The sequence below is a fragment of the Zea mays genome, chromosome 5 (assembly GCF_902167145.1).
Source record: "Zea mays cultivar B73 chromosome 5, Zm-B73-REFERENCE-NAM-5.0, whole genome shotgun sequence".
NCBI classification, from domain to species: domain Eukaryota; kingdom Viridiplantae; phylum Streptophyta; class Magnoliopsida; order Poales; family Poaceae; genus Zea; species Zea mays.
The window spans coordinates 123,997,477-124,016,274 of record NC_050100.1 but is presented as its reverse complement, the minus strand read 5'-3'; the positions used below and the strand labels follow the sequence as shown (position 1 = coordinate 124,016,274).

Sequence of the window (18,798 nt, the reverse complement as noted above, 5' to 3'; positions counted from 1 at the left end):
TCATGGCACAAGATCGAATGTCACATCTTTACTACTTAACATGAATTCTATACAAAATAAATAATTACATTATAAGGAGACAACGGTCCAGCAACCCAAAGTTGACTGGGAGACGACGACCTAGACCTCTCACGAACACATCACAGCATCCTCCATGCGCCTCATCCTGTGGTACCTGTTCTTGACTTGTGGGGGGGTGTGAGACAGCAAGAGTGAGCTCACATATGTTCATCGCTCAACAAGTTGTGGGGAATAATGTGCATGATCTCGCCAAAGGTGGGAGCTCACGTGAAGTGTAAGGCTTACCAAAGAGGATGGTTAGAGCTGAACATTGCTTTTAAAGTTGGTCAAAATTTTATTAGCAGTTACTAAGTATAAGTAAATACCAACCCAATTAAGAAAAGTAATAACATCACCTGCAATGCAATGCAAATGACAAATTGAATTTAGTTCCATAAATTAATCATGTGAGGGTCCGAGCTGCTCATGACCGTGAGCACGGCTAGTATACCAGTTTTACACTCTGCAGAGGTTGCGCATTTTTACCCACAAGTCATGTTACCCATCTACCAAGGGATCGCGACTCCCCATACACCTCTACCGAGGAGGTGAGGCAGGGTAACACTACGAGGCCTTTACAAAGTTCCACTAGCTTCAGAAAACCCGCTACAGTTTATAGGAAGCTCCAATGCAGGGATCCCTCGCATGATCGCCATCGCAGCAAAATCATCCCAAGGACCTCCCTACACTGACCACTCCCCTACTGCCCTTGCCCCTTTCGGGTAAGGTAGTCTTCCACTAGCTTTCCTAATTAATCAGCCAAGGGCGTCCATAAACCCTTGTGGTAGCACTGTTTTCCCGGGTGGTCGCTCCATGTTCCAATTAACATAATGATCTTATCATGAACAGTAATAATAAACAGATAATAAAAGTGTGATCATGAATAATGTATCTGTTGGGACCATGCTTCGTCGCCGAAGGTCCTGCAAAAAGAAACAGCTTCGGCTGAAGCTGCTTGAACATGATGCCGAAGATACCGTTCACGAAGCTTCGGAACTACAACATATCCGAAGACGAAGGATCGAACCGACTTAAAGATAAAATGACCTTTTAGCCTTCAATGATCTGAGTCATTGTTGTAAACTTTTATGAGGGGCATAATTGTAATTCTTCATTTGCTGTGTCCTGTGCCTATAAATAGTGAACAGTATTCCTTTACTGTTCACGCATTCCTGTAATTGCTAACGCATCACTCGGGAATTATTGCTTGTCAAGGCAAAGGTATAAATGTATTTAAACGTTGTATTCAAACATCTTAAATTCACATAATAATGTATGTGAATAAGATCATTTGTTTTTCAATACATTTATCTTTAATGTTTCATGTTTTAACTTTACTTTATGTTATCTTTATAAGTTTAATTACGAAGGTGAAACCTTCGTAATACTATGTTCGTGACCTTCGTCCAAAGTTCATTAAATCCTTATGGAGATAATGTTTCGGCGGACGAAGGGTATTGATATTTAACATTTTATGTTGCCTTGTTCTTAATTCATAGCATTTGAGAGCAAGTCCCAACATTGGCGCCCACCTCCGGTGAACTCACTTCCACTTTTTTGAGCTCATGGCTTCGTTCAACATTCAAGCTGGAGCTGCTTCGGCTCCAAAGTTGGTACTCCCGATAACAGGCGGTTCATGCTCAGAGCCAGCCAACAAGAAGCAGAAAAAGGAGGCATAGAGAAGGGTACAACATGTCAGAGTGCAAGGACCCTTCATCAAGTCAAGATGGTCTCACATTCCAATTACCTTCTCCCAAGAGGATCTTCAACTCAAGGATTACCCACACAACGATGCTATGATTATCTCTTGTGTGATCAAAGGATTTCTGGTCCATAATGTTTTGGTTGATACAGGCAGCGCAGCTGATATCATATTTGCTAAAGCCTTCAGACAGATGCAAGAGCCTGAAGATAAAATTCATGATGCCACACATCCCCTCTGCGGCTTCGGAGGAAGGCAGATTGTAGCACTCGGCAAAATCACAATGTCAGTGACCTTCGGGTTTATCAACAACACAAGGACTGAACAAGTTGTGTTTGATATTGTTGACATGGAATACCCTTACAATGCAATCATTGGTCGTGGTACTCTCAATGCCTTCGAAGCAATTCTTCATCCAGCTTATCTTTGCATGAAGATACCTTCGGACCAAGGGCCCATTGCTATTCATGGAAGTCTGGAAGCTGCCAGAAGGGCCGAAGGAAATTGGACAGACTCAAAAGCAATCCATAATATAGATGGAGCTGAAGCTTGTGAGCAATACAAGTTCAGAAGGGAAAAAGCTGCTTCGGCTGATCAGCCGAAGCCCATGCTCTTATGTGAGGACATAGAAGAGCAGAAGGTGTTATTGGGATCTCAACTGTCCGAAGAACAAGAGAAAACCTTGATAAGGTTTCTGTTCAACAACAAAGATGTTTTTGCTTGGTCAGCTAATGATCTTTGCGGGGTTAACAGGGATGTCATTGAGCACTCGCTCAATGTTGATCCATCCTTCAGACCAAGAAAGCAAAGGCTTCGGAAGATGTCTGATGATAAAGCCGAAGGTGCTCGGAACGAAGTGAAAAGACTCCTCAGTGCCGGAGTTATCAGAGAAGTAAAATATCTAGAATGGTTGGCTAACACTGTTATGGTAAAGAAGGCCAATGGTAAATGGAGAATGTCTATCGATTTTACTGATCTCAACAAGGCCTGTCCGAAGGACGAGTTTCCATTGCCAAGGATAGATTCCTTAGTCAATGCAGCAGCTTCATCAGAGCTTATGAGTCTGCTGGATTGCTATTCAGGCTATCACCAAATCTGGATGAAGAAGGAGGATGAACTGAAAACCAGCTTCATAACCCCCAGTGGAACATATTGTTACCTTCGGATGCCTGAGGGGCTTAAGAATGCCAGAGGAAGTTTTAGCAGAATGACAGCGAAGGTCCTCCATTCTCAGATAGGCAGGAATGTGCTAACTTATGTTGATGATATCATTGTAAAAAGCATGAAGCAAGATAATCACATTGCTGATCTGCAGGAGACCTTCGCTAATTTTAGACAGGCTGGTTTAAAGCTGAATCCGGAAAAATGTGTCTTCGGAGTGAAGAAGGGGAAATTTCTTGGTTGCCTAGTTTCAACAAAGGGCATTGAGGCTAATCCAAGCAAAATCGAAGCTATACTTCGAATGGAACCACCAAGTACAAAGAAGGGGGCTCAAAGATTGACAGGAAGGCTGGCATCTCTCAACAGATTCATATCTAGATCAGCAGAGAGAAATTTACCATTTTTCGAAGTGCTGAAGTCAGCCGAAGTTTTTCAATGGGGACCAGTCCAGCAGAGAGCCTTCGAAGAACTGAAGCAATATTTGATAGATCTAACAACACTAACTCCACCAACGCCAGGGGCTCCTTTGTTATTATATGTGGCAGCTTCGCACTCAGCGGTAAGTGCAGCACTTGTCCAGGAGAAGCTTGAAGGCCAAGCCAAGAAACATGCCCCAATATATTTTGTATCCGAAGTTCTTAGTTTATCAAAGAAAAATTATACAGAATTGGAGAAAATACTGTATGCTGTTTTGATGGCCTCCAGGAAGCTTCGTCATTATTTTCAAGCTTACAACATAATTGTTCCTTCTTCACAACCTTTGAAGGATATTATAAGAAACCGAGAAGCTACTGGAAGGATTGGAAAATGGGCTGCAGAGCTCAATGAATTTTGTATTGATTTTGTCCACAGATCTTCGATTCAATCCCAAGCGTTGGCAGACTTCATTGCTGACTGGACGTCAGGGGCTCAGGAGGAAGAAATGAATAAAGATGCCGAAGCATGGACAGTGTTTTGCGATGGGTCTTGGGGAACCTTCGGAGCAGGAGCAGCTGCTGTGTTGGTTTCACCTTCCAAAGTTAAAACTTGTTATGCGGCGAGACTTGATTTCAGTTGTACAAACAATATTGCTGAATACGAAGCTCTGCTCTTGGGTCTTCGGAAGTTAAAGGCAATGGGGATCAGAAGGGCCATTCTTAAAACTGATTCCCAAGTTATTTCTGGTCATGTTGACAAGAGCTATAAAGCAAGAGATCCGAAGCTTGAAAATATCTAGATACAGTCCGAAGGATCGAGGTTTCCTTTGAAGGATTCTCTGTTAAAAATATTCCTCGTGGAGAAAATGAATATGCTGATCTATTGGCCAAGTCAGCAGCACAGGGGCTGCCTTTACCTTCGGAAGTATTTTTTGAAACAATAAAAGCACCTTCGGTCGAGCTTCTTGAAAGAGCGGTCCTCAATATATCCCCTGTCTATAGTGAAGATTGGAGAACTGAAATCATCTCTTTCCTTCAGGGTAATTTTCTTTCAGACGACGAAGCTTAAAACAAAAGAATAGAAGCAAGAGCTCGACTATATGTCATAATAGAAGGGGAGCTATACAAGCGAGGGGTCTGTTCCCCATTGCTCAAGTGTTTATCCAGATCCGAAGGTATAGAATTAATGAAGGAAATACACGCAGGCCTGTGTGGATCTCACATTGGATCTAGGCCTTTGCTTGGGAAAGTTTTTTGTCAAGGATTTTATTGGCCAAAGGCAGCTTCGGATGCAGCGGATTTAGTCCAAAAGTGCGAAGGTTGTCAGAAATGTGCAAGAGATCAAAAACAACCTTCGTCTTTAACTCAATTAATACAACCCACTTGGCCGTTGCAAAGGTGGGGCCTTGATTTACTAGGTCCATTACCACCAGCACAGGGAAACTTAAGATATGTTGTAGTGGCAGTAGAATATTTTTCCAAGTGGATTGAGGCAAAGCCACTAGCCACAATAACTTCGGTTACTATTCAAAAGTTTTTCTGGCAAAATATTGTTTGTCGCTTTGGAGTGCCGAAGGCCATTACTGTGGATATTGGGACACAGTTTGATTCTGAAGCTTTCAGAGAATTTTGTGATCAAATTGGCACGAAGATCCATTTTGTATCAGTTCGACATCCGGAGTCAAACGGACTTGTCGAACGAGCTAACGGGATCATAATGACAGGAATAACAGGCTTTACACCTTTCAAAGTGGTGTGGAGCCATAACACAACCATGTCAAGATCAACAGGCTTTACACCTTTCAAACTATTGTTTGGGGATGAAGCAATAACCCCGGAAGAGGCCAAAGCAGGATCAATAAGAACGGTAACTTCGGCAGAAGGTGAAGACGAAGCTGATTGCTCTGTGGAAAAAGATGCTATAGAAGGGATCAGACTTCAGGCTGTGGAAAACATCAATAAATATCAAGCCGAAACAATAAAATGGCGAGACAGAAAGGTTAAGCTGAAGAATATTGAACCAGGACATCTGGTCCTTCGAAGAGTAGCTAACCCTGAGACAGTTGGCAAATTACAGCTGAAGTGGGAAGGACCTTTTTTGGTAGTATCTTCGTCAAGACCCGGTTCCTATAGATTGAAGGATATGGACGGAAACGACATCCCTAGGTCATGGAATGCGGATGAGCTTCGGCGATATTAAGTTTAATTTGATGTAATTTTTTCTATTTCTTTTTTGTGGCACCCTTTTCCTTTCCAAAGGGGGAGAAAGGTTTTTAATGGGGCCACAACTTGTAATTTTTCTTTCCTTATTTCGGTTCTATAAAGGTGATATCCCCCAAAAAATGTAAATGTAAAATACCAAGGGAAAAGAAAAGAAAGCAGGGAGAAGTTCAAAAGTCGTTCCTAAGGGAATGCAGAGCTTACAGCGAAAAGTCAACGCTGATTCCGCCGAAAGTAAAAGGCGAAGAAGCTCCTAAGGGAGGCTTGCAACGAAAAGTCAACGTTGATTCCGCTGAAAGTAAAAGGCGAAGAAGCTCCTAAGGGAGGCTTACAGCGAAAAGTCAACGCTGATACACTGAAAAGTAAACGATGAAGCTGAAAAGTGAAAAGATTTGAATCATTCTCAATATTCATCTCCACAATACATTTCATCATGTCATTTGCATTCATAAACATTCATTTATACATATATAGAATCATCATCACATCACACATTCGACAATGAGGAGAGACTTTGAAAAAGGAAAATTTTTTATGCTTCGTTATGTACGAAAAGAAGGGAAGGTGTTTTTCGCCTTCGACTCAAAAAAGAAGTTTCGTCCACAACAAAGCAGATTGTACACAGACAGCGGAAACAAAATATATTACAAGGTATGTACAAATTTACATGAGTTTTTCCATAATAATATTACAAAAGTCTTTCCAGAATTTTTGCAGGAAAGAATATTGCAGCAACTATCAAGCTTCAGCTTCATCATGCTTCAGCTTCGTTATACTTCAGCTTCCTTATACTTCAGCTTCGTCATCCTACGAATATTAAAGAACAGAATAAGAAAGGTGCAAATTTCAAGGAGAAGGTAAAAGTAACAAATATAAGCTTCTTACCGGCTTAAGATGACTTCGAGCTTCGTCACCCGCCATTTTCCGCCCGCCATTTACCCAAATCTGGGTCATAAATCTATTTCCGATACTTCGAGCTAGGCTTGGAATATCTATCAGATCTGATGATGATAAGCTGAAGTTAGGCCTATTAACAATCTTTCCATGCGTGCAGCCAGCCTTCAGAAAAGCGGTAGCTGTGTCCCGAGAAGCTACCAGGGCGCAGAAGTCAGCATGGCCACCAATAACTTCATCAAGAGCGTCAACCTCGCCTTCAATATATTCTAATGTGCTGGGTTTCAGCTGAAGGTGTAAATTTTTCAGAGCTGGCTCCAATAGAATGAAACACGTCCTTCAGCCACTGCACGCATCGGCTGCCGAAGCTTAGACATTTCTCTTGAAGCTCCTTCAAGGATTTTTGCAAATTTGAATTCTTTTCCATCTTAGTTTTAAGACTTGCTTCAAGCTATTTCTTCTCCTGCTCAGATTTTTCTAGTTGTTTGAGCAATTCATCCTTTAAACTGTTATTCTCGGCTTGGACCTCAGCCAAGGAGCCTTCCATAGACTGAATAACAAAGTCTTTCTTCTCTAATGCACCTTCGTGTTCCTTAGTCATCATTTTAAGGTCCTGGATGGTGAAGTCCTTCTTTTCAGAACAGCTTCATAATCTTCAACTTTTTCTTCCAAATCTTTGATGATAGTTTTGGTCTTCTCTTCTTCGAGATCTTGTTGCATTTTTAGAACTTTACTCAATAGTATACTCTGCCAAAACAATCTTCGTCAGTAAATGACCTAAAACATAAATAAAACAATAATAATAAAATTTGTTACCTTAAAATTAGCATAAAGCAGGCTTCCGGCGATATGGTGTCGTTGATATCTGCAGAGGTCAGCTTCTAGTTTCGGTAGGCCAACGCTTTTGGAGAGGGTTCTAACAACTTTAGCCTCGGTGCGGTTCCGAAGGCATCTTAACTTCCCTTCGTTGACCCCACCAAATAACGTAGCCCCTGGCTTATACCCGCAAGATATGGCATATTTTTTCAACTCTTCCTTTTCGGAAACTGTTAGCTCTTGTCCAAGCAAGTCTTGAAAGTTAAAACTTTCTTCTTCTGAAGTGTCATCGATCTGCTCCTTTCCCTTCCCAGTTGCAGTGGTTACCGCAGCCACAGCAGCTTCTTCCTCAGCCATTTTCAGGAGAATATTGTCAATAACTTCAAGGGTAGTTTCCAGATTCGAACCTTCCGTGATCCCAGCTTCGGCCCCAGCAGCTTCGGCGTCGCCGGTTTCAGCTTCGGTGGTCTCCACTCTAGAAGCTTCGGCTGCGGCGCCTTCGGCTTCAGCGGTCTCGACAAAAGCCATTTTTGACACTGTTGCCGGTGGCGGCGTCTGATGAATCACATCTGCTATTTGAATAATTCTTCGTTTTTTCGGCAGTACAGGACTTTCTTCTGCCAAAGCTGCTTTGTCCCTCTGAAAAAACTTCGTCAGTTCCGGCGCCAGCGGACTTAGCTTGACAGCCAAGGGTTCAGTCATTACCTTCATAATCTCTTCTACTTTGGCAGTAGAAGGTGTCGCAGGAGTTTCTTCTTGAACCAATGCTTCCGGTTCCGGAGATGCAGTTCTCCTTTTTCTTGCAGCAGCCACCTTCGGCTCAGGGATCAACTCTTCAGAAGTTTCCTTTTTCTTTTTGGCCACTTTGGTGCTTTCTTCGTCAACAGCGCTGGCGATTCTTTTCCTCTTCGGGCCTCCACCATCTCCGCCCAATCGACCATAGTTAGGATATTCAAAGCCTATAACATCAAGTACTCTGTTTAGCCTTCGTTTCGGCCGGGTGCCGAAGGCTGCTGTCATCAATTGGTCCTCCTTTTTAGAGTAATTTCCAAGAATCTCTGTGCTCATTATTTCGATTGTTTCGAGCCATTCTTGGCAGGATGCCTTAAAGTATTTCTTGAATTTATAGTGATAGGGTAACCGGACAAGCTCCCCCTCTTTCTTCTCTCCTTTAAGCTTCGGCATAGCCCATTCCTTCATAGTTGGAAATACTTTGAAAGCCAGAAATTCCTACACCAAATCCCTAGTGCCAATGTGCTCTGCAATAATTCTGAATTCAGCCAACGCCGTTTGGGTTGGACCTTCTGGTGTCATATTGCACTGAGGTCGGGTTTCTCCGAAGATTAGTTCAAGCGGACTCTGCACAAGCTTCTCCTTGTCGTCATCAACCTTGACGTAGAACCATTCCGATTTCCAGCCTGCCAGCCACTTGCTTCGATAGCTGATCACAGCAAATTTTGTAGTTTTCCGATATGCAAAGTTGTAACAACCAAAATTTTCATGTAGCCCATCCTTTCTGGCCTTAGTTTGGTAGTGTAGCTCGTGTACTCGGCAGAAACCTTCGGCAAATGGCTCCACTGCTTGGCTTCGGAGAGCCCAAATATAAACACTAAGCCTAACAATAGCGTTAGGAGTTAGCTGGTGAAAATAGATCCGAAATTTCTTCAGCACATTGGCAATCATCCTGTTCAGAGGAAATCTCAGACCAACTTTGAGGAAACTCTTAAAAATCACTATTTCATCTTTTTGTGGCTTCGGGGTAATCTCTTCTCCACCAAAGCGAATCATCTTCTTCTCATCTTCGCTGAAGTAGCCTGACTTCACCATCTTTGGGAAATCAGCCTTCGAGATAGTCGACTTTCCGAACTCCAGGTGACTAGGTTTGCTCGGTACTGCGATATTGTAATCATCGTCAGTACCAGCCTCCTCAATATCTGCTTGTTCTGCTTCAGCAGCAGGGATGTCTTCTGATGTCATCAATCCAGTTCGCTTCATTGCTTCAGAGATAGGAACAGTTTCCGCACCTTCGGCTTCGTCTTCCTCGCGCTCAACTCTAGTAGTAGAGCGCACTCTGGCCATTTAATTTTGAATTTCTTGAAAAATTTCTTGAAAAATAATAGCCTTCTTTTCCGAAGCTATTCTTCTGACGAAGCAAATTCTAAATTGGAGCTTCGTTTGAATGCGAAAGTTAAGCTTCGGCTATGGTTGAAAATTTTGGCAGCAAAACAGTGCAATAGCAATGAATGCTGTGGTAACTTCACACCTACCCGTCTGTTTATATAGTGTTGCAGGTAAGAAGGTGAATCGTCAGGATTTTTACACCAGGCAAACAGTTGCTCGCACCCGCTGAACGGTGGGCCGCAAAAACAAGAACAGTGAATCTGCATGGTGGGACCGCTACACACTTGAAAGCTGTATCGTTTCTCGACAACGAGCTCAGGGAAGGTGTTTTTCGGACCTTCGGCTTCCTGAAGCCTAAGAGACTTTTTTCACGGATCAAGCTCGTTACGAAAAACGATCTAGCACCGTGAAGGGGCTACTGTTGGGACCATGCTTCGTCGCCGAAGGTCCTGCAAAAAGAAACAGCTTCAGCTGACGCTGCTTGAACATGATGCCGAAGATACCGTTCACGAAGCTTCGGAACTACAGCATATCCGAAGACGAAGGATCGAACCGACTTAAAGATAAAATGACCTTTTAGCCTTCAATGATCTGAGTCATTGTTGTAAACTTTTATGAGGGGCATAATTGTAATTCTTCATGAGCTGTGTCCTGCGCCTATAAATAGTGAACAGTATTCCTTTACTGTTCACGCATTTCTGTAATTGCTAACGCATCACTCGGGAATTATTGCTTGTCAAGGCAAAGGTATAAATGTATTTAAACGTTGTATTCAAACATCTTAAATTCACATAATAATGTATGTGAATAAGATCATTTGTTTTTCAATACATTTATATTTAATGTTTCATGTTTTAACTTTACTTTATGTTATCTTTATAAGTTTAATTACGAAGGTGAAACCTTCGTAATACTATGTTCGTGACCTTCGTCTGAAGTTCATTAAATCCTTATGGAGATAATGTTTCGGCGGACGAAGGGTATTGATATTTAACATTTTATGTTGCCTTGTTCTTAATTCATAGCATTTGAGAGCAAGTCCCCAACAGTATCTTCATACCCAAAACCACATAAAGCACTAGCAAGTACAACCCAAAAAGATCAGTGGTAAACAAGGTATAAAGATAGACAAACTAGGGTAACCTATTGGGTCCCATCAAAATTAACCTATGCAGATCATTATGATTAATCAGAACATGGCTGGGTAAAAAGAAGTGATCAAGGGCACAACTTGCCTGGGACTTGAGATTCTAGGTACCAACTTGCTCTTCAGATGACACGTGTCCTCACCGCTAAACGTAGCAATACAGACATACATGTATAGGCAAAATTAACATCACACCAAACATAAGAAAAAATATATAATAATAATCTACACATTAAAATAAGATTCTAGGAACATGAATCATTAATTTTGGAGTTATAGATTTTAAGTTATGAATTTCTGAAGATTTTATGTGTTTTGTACAAGATTAAATAGGATATAAATTTTATTGTGATTTTCATGTCAAAACAGTGGTACTAAATGATAAACAATAATATTACAAAATTATAGAAACTGGAATGGACCAATTTGAACTTAATATGTAGTTTCTATGAATTATACAAGTTTCTAGCATTTATTTTCACATTAAAATTCATTTTCTAATTTTTTACTGGATTTTCTACTTTTCTGGACTGGGCATCAAAAACAGAGGAACACAGGGGCCTAAGTCACAATTTTGTTAAGACTCAGGCAATCCAGAGGTGGACTGCGGGTTTATTCTCATATTTTACAGGGTTTCATGTGTAAAACGTCTACGGCGAAGGGGTATGGTGTATCCCTGGCCGCAGGATCGGATAGCGATGGTCCAGATTAAATTGCACATCTCCGCAAACCGGTACGGCTCGGGATCCTTGGATTATAAATGAACGACCTAGATTTTATGAGGCTTGATCTGCTCCAAATTGTCCGATCTGAGATCCATGCACCCGCTTGGATCCCACGAAGCGGTACCCATTTCTAATCTACGCCGTCGAATTCCAAAACAGCGGTCATCGTGCCACCCCCACCTCCAGCCAGGGACGGCGGCGGCGCTCCAAGCAGAGTGGCGGCGCCATGGCCGGCAATAGCCGCCAAGCACCCAAAACCGCAATACTCTAATCTAATTAGTGCTACACGTCCAAGAGGTTAAGGCGAAGACTACTGGATATGACTTACTGGTGGTTGTGACGGAGGCAAGCTCGACCACGGCGTGGCACGGATCACTGGCACACGCAAAGCACCATCGACGAACACGGCGAGCCCAGTGGTGTTCTTCGTCCGAGGAGTCCACGCGCGCAAAACCCGCGGCCACGGAAACCCTCCCCGATTGCTCCAAGGTCACCAAAGGCGTCGAAGGTAGAGAGCGACGACGACGGCAGCTCCTTTTCCCCCCGCTAGGTGAGCAGTCCACGGTGGGCGGACTGGGTTCCAGGGGGCGCAACATCGACCAGGGGTTTGATCACGATTGTCCATGGTGGTTAGTTCTCCATCCTCTCTGTTCGGCCGTGCAGGCAATAATGCTAGCACCGACCGGATTCCCCCAATTTCTTCGCGCGGCGCCCCCCGATTTCTCTCACCAATGCTCTGCTCCGAGAAGGGGGAATGCTGATTCGTCCAGCCAGGGACGTATCTTATAGGACCGAGGAGCGCCTGGCCGGATCGGGATCCCGCTATCCCCGGCGTACCGGAGGGGAGCTGACCGACCCGCTTCAAGCGGCCGAAGTCCAAGCGGCGAGATCGACATCTTGTTACGGCCGAGGTCCGCGGAGTCCGTCCTGATCCATAGCAGAGAAATCGGTCGGCTGTTTGAAGAGGACGAAGCTGACCACTGGGGTCCCACAGGTCCGTGACTGAGGGAAGCGCATGCGTGAGGTGGCTGAGGGGCTGGAAGTGGGGCCCAGGCGCCGGTGTCACGTGCAGGTGCGCGGTGGAAGGAAGGAGCCGGATGGGCCGAGGGGGCGTAGTAGCTGGGCCGCGAAGGGGAAGAGATTTGGGCCGGCTATGGAAGTTTCAGCCCAAACACTGATTTGATCTTTTCTTTTCTTTTATATATTTTCTGTTTTGTTTTCAAATCCCAATTTTAAGTATTCAAACCAAATTCAAATTTTATTTTGAATTTCAGATTCCAAAAATCAAACATAATCCCGATGGGAATTTAGACTCTACTGTTTGGATTATTTCTTTATTTTTATAAAGTATATATTCTTGCCTTTCCATTCATTTTCTATTCTATATTTTTTTAATTTATAAATTGAGAAGAAGAAGAAATGCATTACCAAAAATTATCATCAAGAGATCAACCATCCTTTATCTATTTATTGATTACTTAACTATTTTAATACACTCTCGGTTGATTATAAATAGAAAGGGTCCTAATGAAGTTCTTAAAGGGTTTTTCCCAAGAATTTTGGAATTGCTATCCTAAATATATATATTTATTTATTTCGTTATCCTTTTTTTGTACCAATTTTGGGCCTTACAAATCCTACCCCCCTTAACAAAAATCTCGTCCTCGAGATTTGTAAGATAAGGGATATACAGAGATTGGTTGTAATATAGCTTTTAGTTTCTAGTTGGTACCAAAATCAAGAGATTTTTTTATACAAATGAGTAGGTGATTAGGAAGGCATGGGTATATATGTACAACCACCAAATGTGTAAAAATGTCTTTAAAGCATGGATAAGCTTGGGTAGGACATAGTAGGGTAAGGAAGGACTCCATAATGCATAGTGGATCTTGATTCCTTTGGAAGTATGGCTTGATTCTTATTATTCCTCAACGAGTTTGATCTCCTTCTCGAGTCTTGGTGTCTTCATCCGGGTTTGGGACAAGAGGTTAAGATAGATCTGTAGGCAACAGATGGGTAGAGGGTTTAGTAGGTAGCTATATGCTAGATGTGATTAGTTATGTAACCTGTTTTGTAGGTCAAGTTGTTGGGTGTGGCCGAGTTGATCTAAGTCACTAATTTAGGCGTATGTGAATTAGGAGTATGGCCTTATCTTTTGTAACAGCATTAAGTAACTCAATCTAGCTTAGATCATAATAGATTAGATAGAATCCAGATTAGGTTGGTATGACTAGATTAAACTAGTTAAGATTAGATAGATCTACCAGGGTAGGATAAATATTATTAGGATATGCTAGAATCTTTTAAGAAGGATGGACATTGTTTAGGCTAGATATTTTAATGAGTGATAATCTAAGTTGATTAGTTATCTTATGATTTTTTTATTTATATTTATGCCTATATGTATATGCAGATGTAATTGTGGACATTACTCCACAACTCATCACACTCAATCAAAGATCCAAATCAGACATGTATCATAAGAACAAACATTCAAGCATACAAATATTTACAAAAATACTTTTGATTTTGTTCCTATTAATAGGTCTCCTATTCCTAAAGGTCACTTTTAGGTACAGGATTTCAAGGTGTGAAATCCACATTTGTCTTTAGAAGGAAAAGGTACGAATAATCAGAGTAAAGCGAAATGAGATGAGAAAAAGATTAAGAAAAGTTTAGAAAGAATAAGAGTAGCAGAGGTAAGTAGACAATGGTTGTCCAGTTCAATCTAGGTTTCATCCTACAGTCAACATTCCTCTGATACCACTTCTGTCACACCCGGATTTCGGGGCACCAAGACCCGGGCGCGAACATAATCACCAGGTGTGCTGGGACCAAGTCTCATACATATGATGAATCATGGCACAAGATCGAATGTCACATCTTTACTACTTAACAGGAATTCTATACAAAATAAATAATTACATTATAAGGAGACAACAGTCCAGCAACCCAAAGTTGACTGGGAGGCGATGGCCTAGACCTCTCATGAACATATCGCAGCATCCTCCATGCGCCTCATCCTGTGGTACCTGTTCCTGACCTGTGGGGGTGTGAGACAGCAAGAGTGAGCTCACATACGTTCATCGCTCAACAAGTTGTGGGGAATAATGTGCATGAACTCGCCAAAGGTGGGAGCTCACGTGAAGTGTAAGGCTTACCAAAGAGGATGGTTAGAGCTGAGCATTGCTTTTAAAGTTGGTCAAAATTTTATTAGCAGTTACTAAGTATAAGTAAATACCAACCCAATTAAGAAAAGTAATAACATCACCTGCGATGCAATGCATATGACAAATTGAATTTAGTTCCATAAATTAATCATGTGAGGGTCCGAGCTGCTCATGACCGTGAGCACGGCTAGTATACCAGTTTTACACTCTGCAGAGGTTGCGCATCTTTACCCACAAGTCATGTTACCCATCTGCCAAGGGATCGCGACTCCCCATACACCTCTACCGAGGAGGCGAGGCGGGGTAACACTACGAGGCCTTTACAAAGTTCCACTAGCTTCAAAAAACCCGCTACAGTTTATAGGAAGCTCCAATGCAGGGATCCCTCGCATGATCGCCATCGCAGCAAAATCATCCCAAGGACCTCCCTACACTGACCACTCCCCTACTGCCCTTGCCCCTTTCGGGTAAGGTAGTCTTCCACTAGCTTTCCTAATTAATCAGCCAAGGGCGTCCATAAACCCTTGTGGTAGCACTGTTTTCTCGGGTGGTCGCTCCATGTTCCAATTAACATAATGATCTTATCATGAATAGTAATAATAAACAGATAATAAAAGTGTGATCATGAATAATGTATCTTCATACCCAAAACCACATAAAGAACTAGCAAGTACTACCCAAAAAGTTCAGTGGTAAACAAGGTATAAAGATAGACAAACTAGGGTAACCTATTGGGTCCCATCAAAATTAACCTATGCAGATCATTATGATTAATCAGAACATGGCTAGGTAAAAAGAAGTGATCAAGGGCACAACTTGCCTGAGACTTGAGATTCCAGGTACCAACTTGCTCTTCAGATGACACGTGTCCTCACCGCTAAACGTAGCAATACAGACATACATGTATAGGCAAAATTAACATCACACCAAACATAAGAACAAAATATATAATAATAATCTACACATTAAAATAAGATTCTAGGAACATGAATCATTAATTTTGGAGTTATAGATTTTAAGTTATGAATTTCTGAAGATTTTATGTGTTTTGTACAAGATTAAATAGGATATAAATTTTATTGTGATTTTCATGTCAAAGCAGTGGTACTAAATGATAAACAATAATATTACAAAATTATAGAAACTGGAATGGACCAATTTGAACTTAATATGTAGTTTCTATGAATTATACAAGTTTCTAGCATTTATTTTAACATTAAAATTCATTTTCTAATTTCTTTTACTTGATTTTCTACTTCTCTGGACTGGGCATCAAAAACAGAGGAACACAGGGGCCTAAGTCACAATTTCCTTAAGACTCAGGCAATCCAGAGGTGGACTGCGGGTTTATTCTCATATTTTACAGGGTTTCATGTGTAAAACGTCTACGGCGAAGGGGTATGGTGGATCCCTGGCCGCAGGATCGGATAGCGATGGTCCAGATTAAATTGCACATCTCCGCAAATCGGTACGGCTCGGGATCCTTGGATTATAAATGAACGACCTAGATTTTATGAGGCTTGATCTGCTCCAAACCGTCCGATCTGAGATCCATGCACCCGCTTGGATCCCACGAAGCGGTACCCATTTCTAATCTACGTCGTCGAATTCCAAAACAGCGGTCATCGTGCCACCCCCCACCTCCATCCAGGGACGGCGACGGCGTCCCAAGCAGAGTGGCGGCGCCATGGCCGGCAATAGCCGCCAAGCACCCAAAGCCGCAATACTCTAATCTAATTAGTGCTACACGTCCAAGAGGTTAAGGCGAAGACTACTGGACATGACTTACTGGTGGTTGTGACGGAGGCAAGCTCGACCACGGCGTGGCACGGATCACTGGCACACGCAAAGCACCATCGACGAACACAGCGAGCCCAGTGGTGTTCTTCGTCCGAGGAGTCCACGCGCGTAAAACCCGCGGCCACGGAAACCCTCCCCGATTGCTCCAAGGTCACCAAAGGCGTCGAAGGTAGGGAGCGATGACGACGGCAGCTCCTTTTCCCCCCGCTGGGCGAGCAGTGCACGGTGGGCGGACTGGGTTCTAGGGGGCGCAACATCGACCAGGGGTTCGATCACGATTGTCCATGGTGGTCAGTTCTCCATCCTCTCTGTTCGGCCGTGCAGGCAATAATGCTAGCATCGACCGGATTCCCCCAATTTCTTCGCGCGGCGCCCCCCGATTTCTCTCACCAATGCTTTGCTCCGAGAAGGGGGAATGCTGATTTGTCCAGCCAGGGACGTATCTTATAGGACCGAGGAGCGCCTGGCCGGATCGGGATCCCGCTATCCCCGGCGTACCGGATGGGAGCTGACCGACCCGCTTCAAGCGGCCGAAGTCCAAGCGGCGAGATCGGCATCTTGTTATGGCCGAGGTCCGCGGAGTCCGTCCTGATCCATAGCAGAGAAATCGGTCGGCTGTTTGAAGAGGACGAAGCTGACCACTGGGGTCCCACACGTCCGTGACTGAGGGAAGCGCGTGCGTGAGGTGGCTGAGGGGCTGGACAGTGGGGCCTAGGCACCAGTGTCACGTGCAGGTGCGCGGTGGAAGGAAGGAGCCAGATGGGCCGAGGGGGCGCAGTAGTTGGGCCGCGAAGGGGAAGAGATACTGGGCCGACTATGGAAGTTTCAGCCCAAACACTGATTTGATCTTTTCTTTTCTTTTATATATTTTCTGTTTTGTTTTCAAATCCCAATTTTAAGTATTCAAACCAAATTCAAATTTTATTTTGAATTTCAGATTCCAAAAATCAAACATAATCCCGATGGGAATTTAGACTCTACTGTTTGGATTATTTATTTATTTTTATAAAGTATATATTCTTGCCTTTCCATTCATTTTCTATTCTATATTTTTTTAATTTATAAATTGAGAAGAAGAAGAAATGTATTACCAAAAATTATCATCAAGAGATCAACCATCCTTTATCTATTTATTGATTACTTAACTAATTTAATACACTCTCGGTTGATTATAAATTGAAAGGGTCCTAATGAAGTTCTTAAAGGGTTTTTTTCCAAGAATTTTGGAATTGCTATCCTAAATATATATATTTATTTATTTCGTTATACTTTTTTGTACCAATTTTGGGCCTTACACTCAACGAGGCGGCCATCCTCGCCATTGCCGTGGGAGGGTGCGTCCTCGGGTTCACCGTCGTGGCGCTGCTGCTCCTCGCATTCTGCAAAAGCAGTAGGGAGGGCCGCGATGACGAGACAACAGGTGGCAGCACGGTTGTTGGGAAGGGCGGGGAGAAGAAGGGGAGGGAATCGCTTGAGTCCAAGGCGGTCATCGGCAAGGACGGGGACGACAACCGGATGGTCTTCTTTGAGGCCCCGTCGCTGGCGTTCGATCTGGAGGACCTGCTCCGTGCCTCCGTCAAGGTCCTGGGCAAGGGCGCATTCGGGACGGCATACCGGGCCGTGCTGGAGGACACCACCACGGTCGTCATCAAGAGGCTCAAGGAGGTGAACGTCGGGCGGCACGACTTCGAGCAGCAGATGGAGCTACTCAGGCGGATCCGTTACGACAACGTCGTCGAGCTCCGCGCCTACTACTACTCCAAGGATGAGAAGCTGCTCGTGTAGGATTACTACAGCCGGGGAAGCGTGTCCAACATGCTCCATGGTATGATCCGCGCTGACATCTCTCCTTCGTCCTGTCACTCTCATAAGTTCAATGCTCAATTTGGAATTCTCAATTTGCAATGGGCGTCATAATAACTACCCATGTCTGTTTGCGCGTTTAGAATGGTAGCAATCGTTATAATGAGACATGAGTGGTGGGGTGTTTGTTTGGGATTATAATCTGAGCAGATTATAATCCCAAACAAACACCCCCTTAAGAAATGTGGCAAGAAGGAAGAAACTTTGAGTAACATTATGGTGACCTGACTGGAGATGTCGTGTTGCTTGTTGTTGTTTGGGAATGGGCTCATAACTATTTGTTTAGTGCAAGCAACAAACACTGCTTGACTTTATCAGATTGCTATAGGTAGGATAGACGATTAGGATTGGGGTTAACAGTAAATAAAGGCAATGCAGAATCAAAAGGCTACCAAGTGTGGAAAAGGTCCTTGTTTCTTCCCTGCTTTATGTCTAGGTTCACATTTTAATCTTCTGATGAATGTAGCACTTGAAAATTTTCTCTTCTTTCGGCCTCTTATGTTTAGACCAGACCAGTCAATATCTGCTCCCTTTTCTGCTTTGACAAAAAAGTCATTGTGTGGAGCATAACCTTCAGTTGAGAGGAACAGAATTTTTCAGTATTGCTGAACTGAACATGCCACTTTTGACCCTTTTTATGGACAAGGTGAACTTTATTATTCTGTGCTGCTGATTTCTTCCTTAAATTTGGTTTGTTGACTTG

General features: G+C 43.1%; 1 pseudogene; it reads left to right on the top strand.

Moving 5' to 3' along the window:
- Positions 1-18,186, top strand: part of LOC103628422 (probable inactive receptor kinase At5g58300) — a 37,503-nt pseudogene extending 19,317 nt beyond the window's left edge.
- Positions 18,187-18,798: the final 612 nt, after the last annotated feature.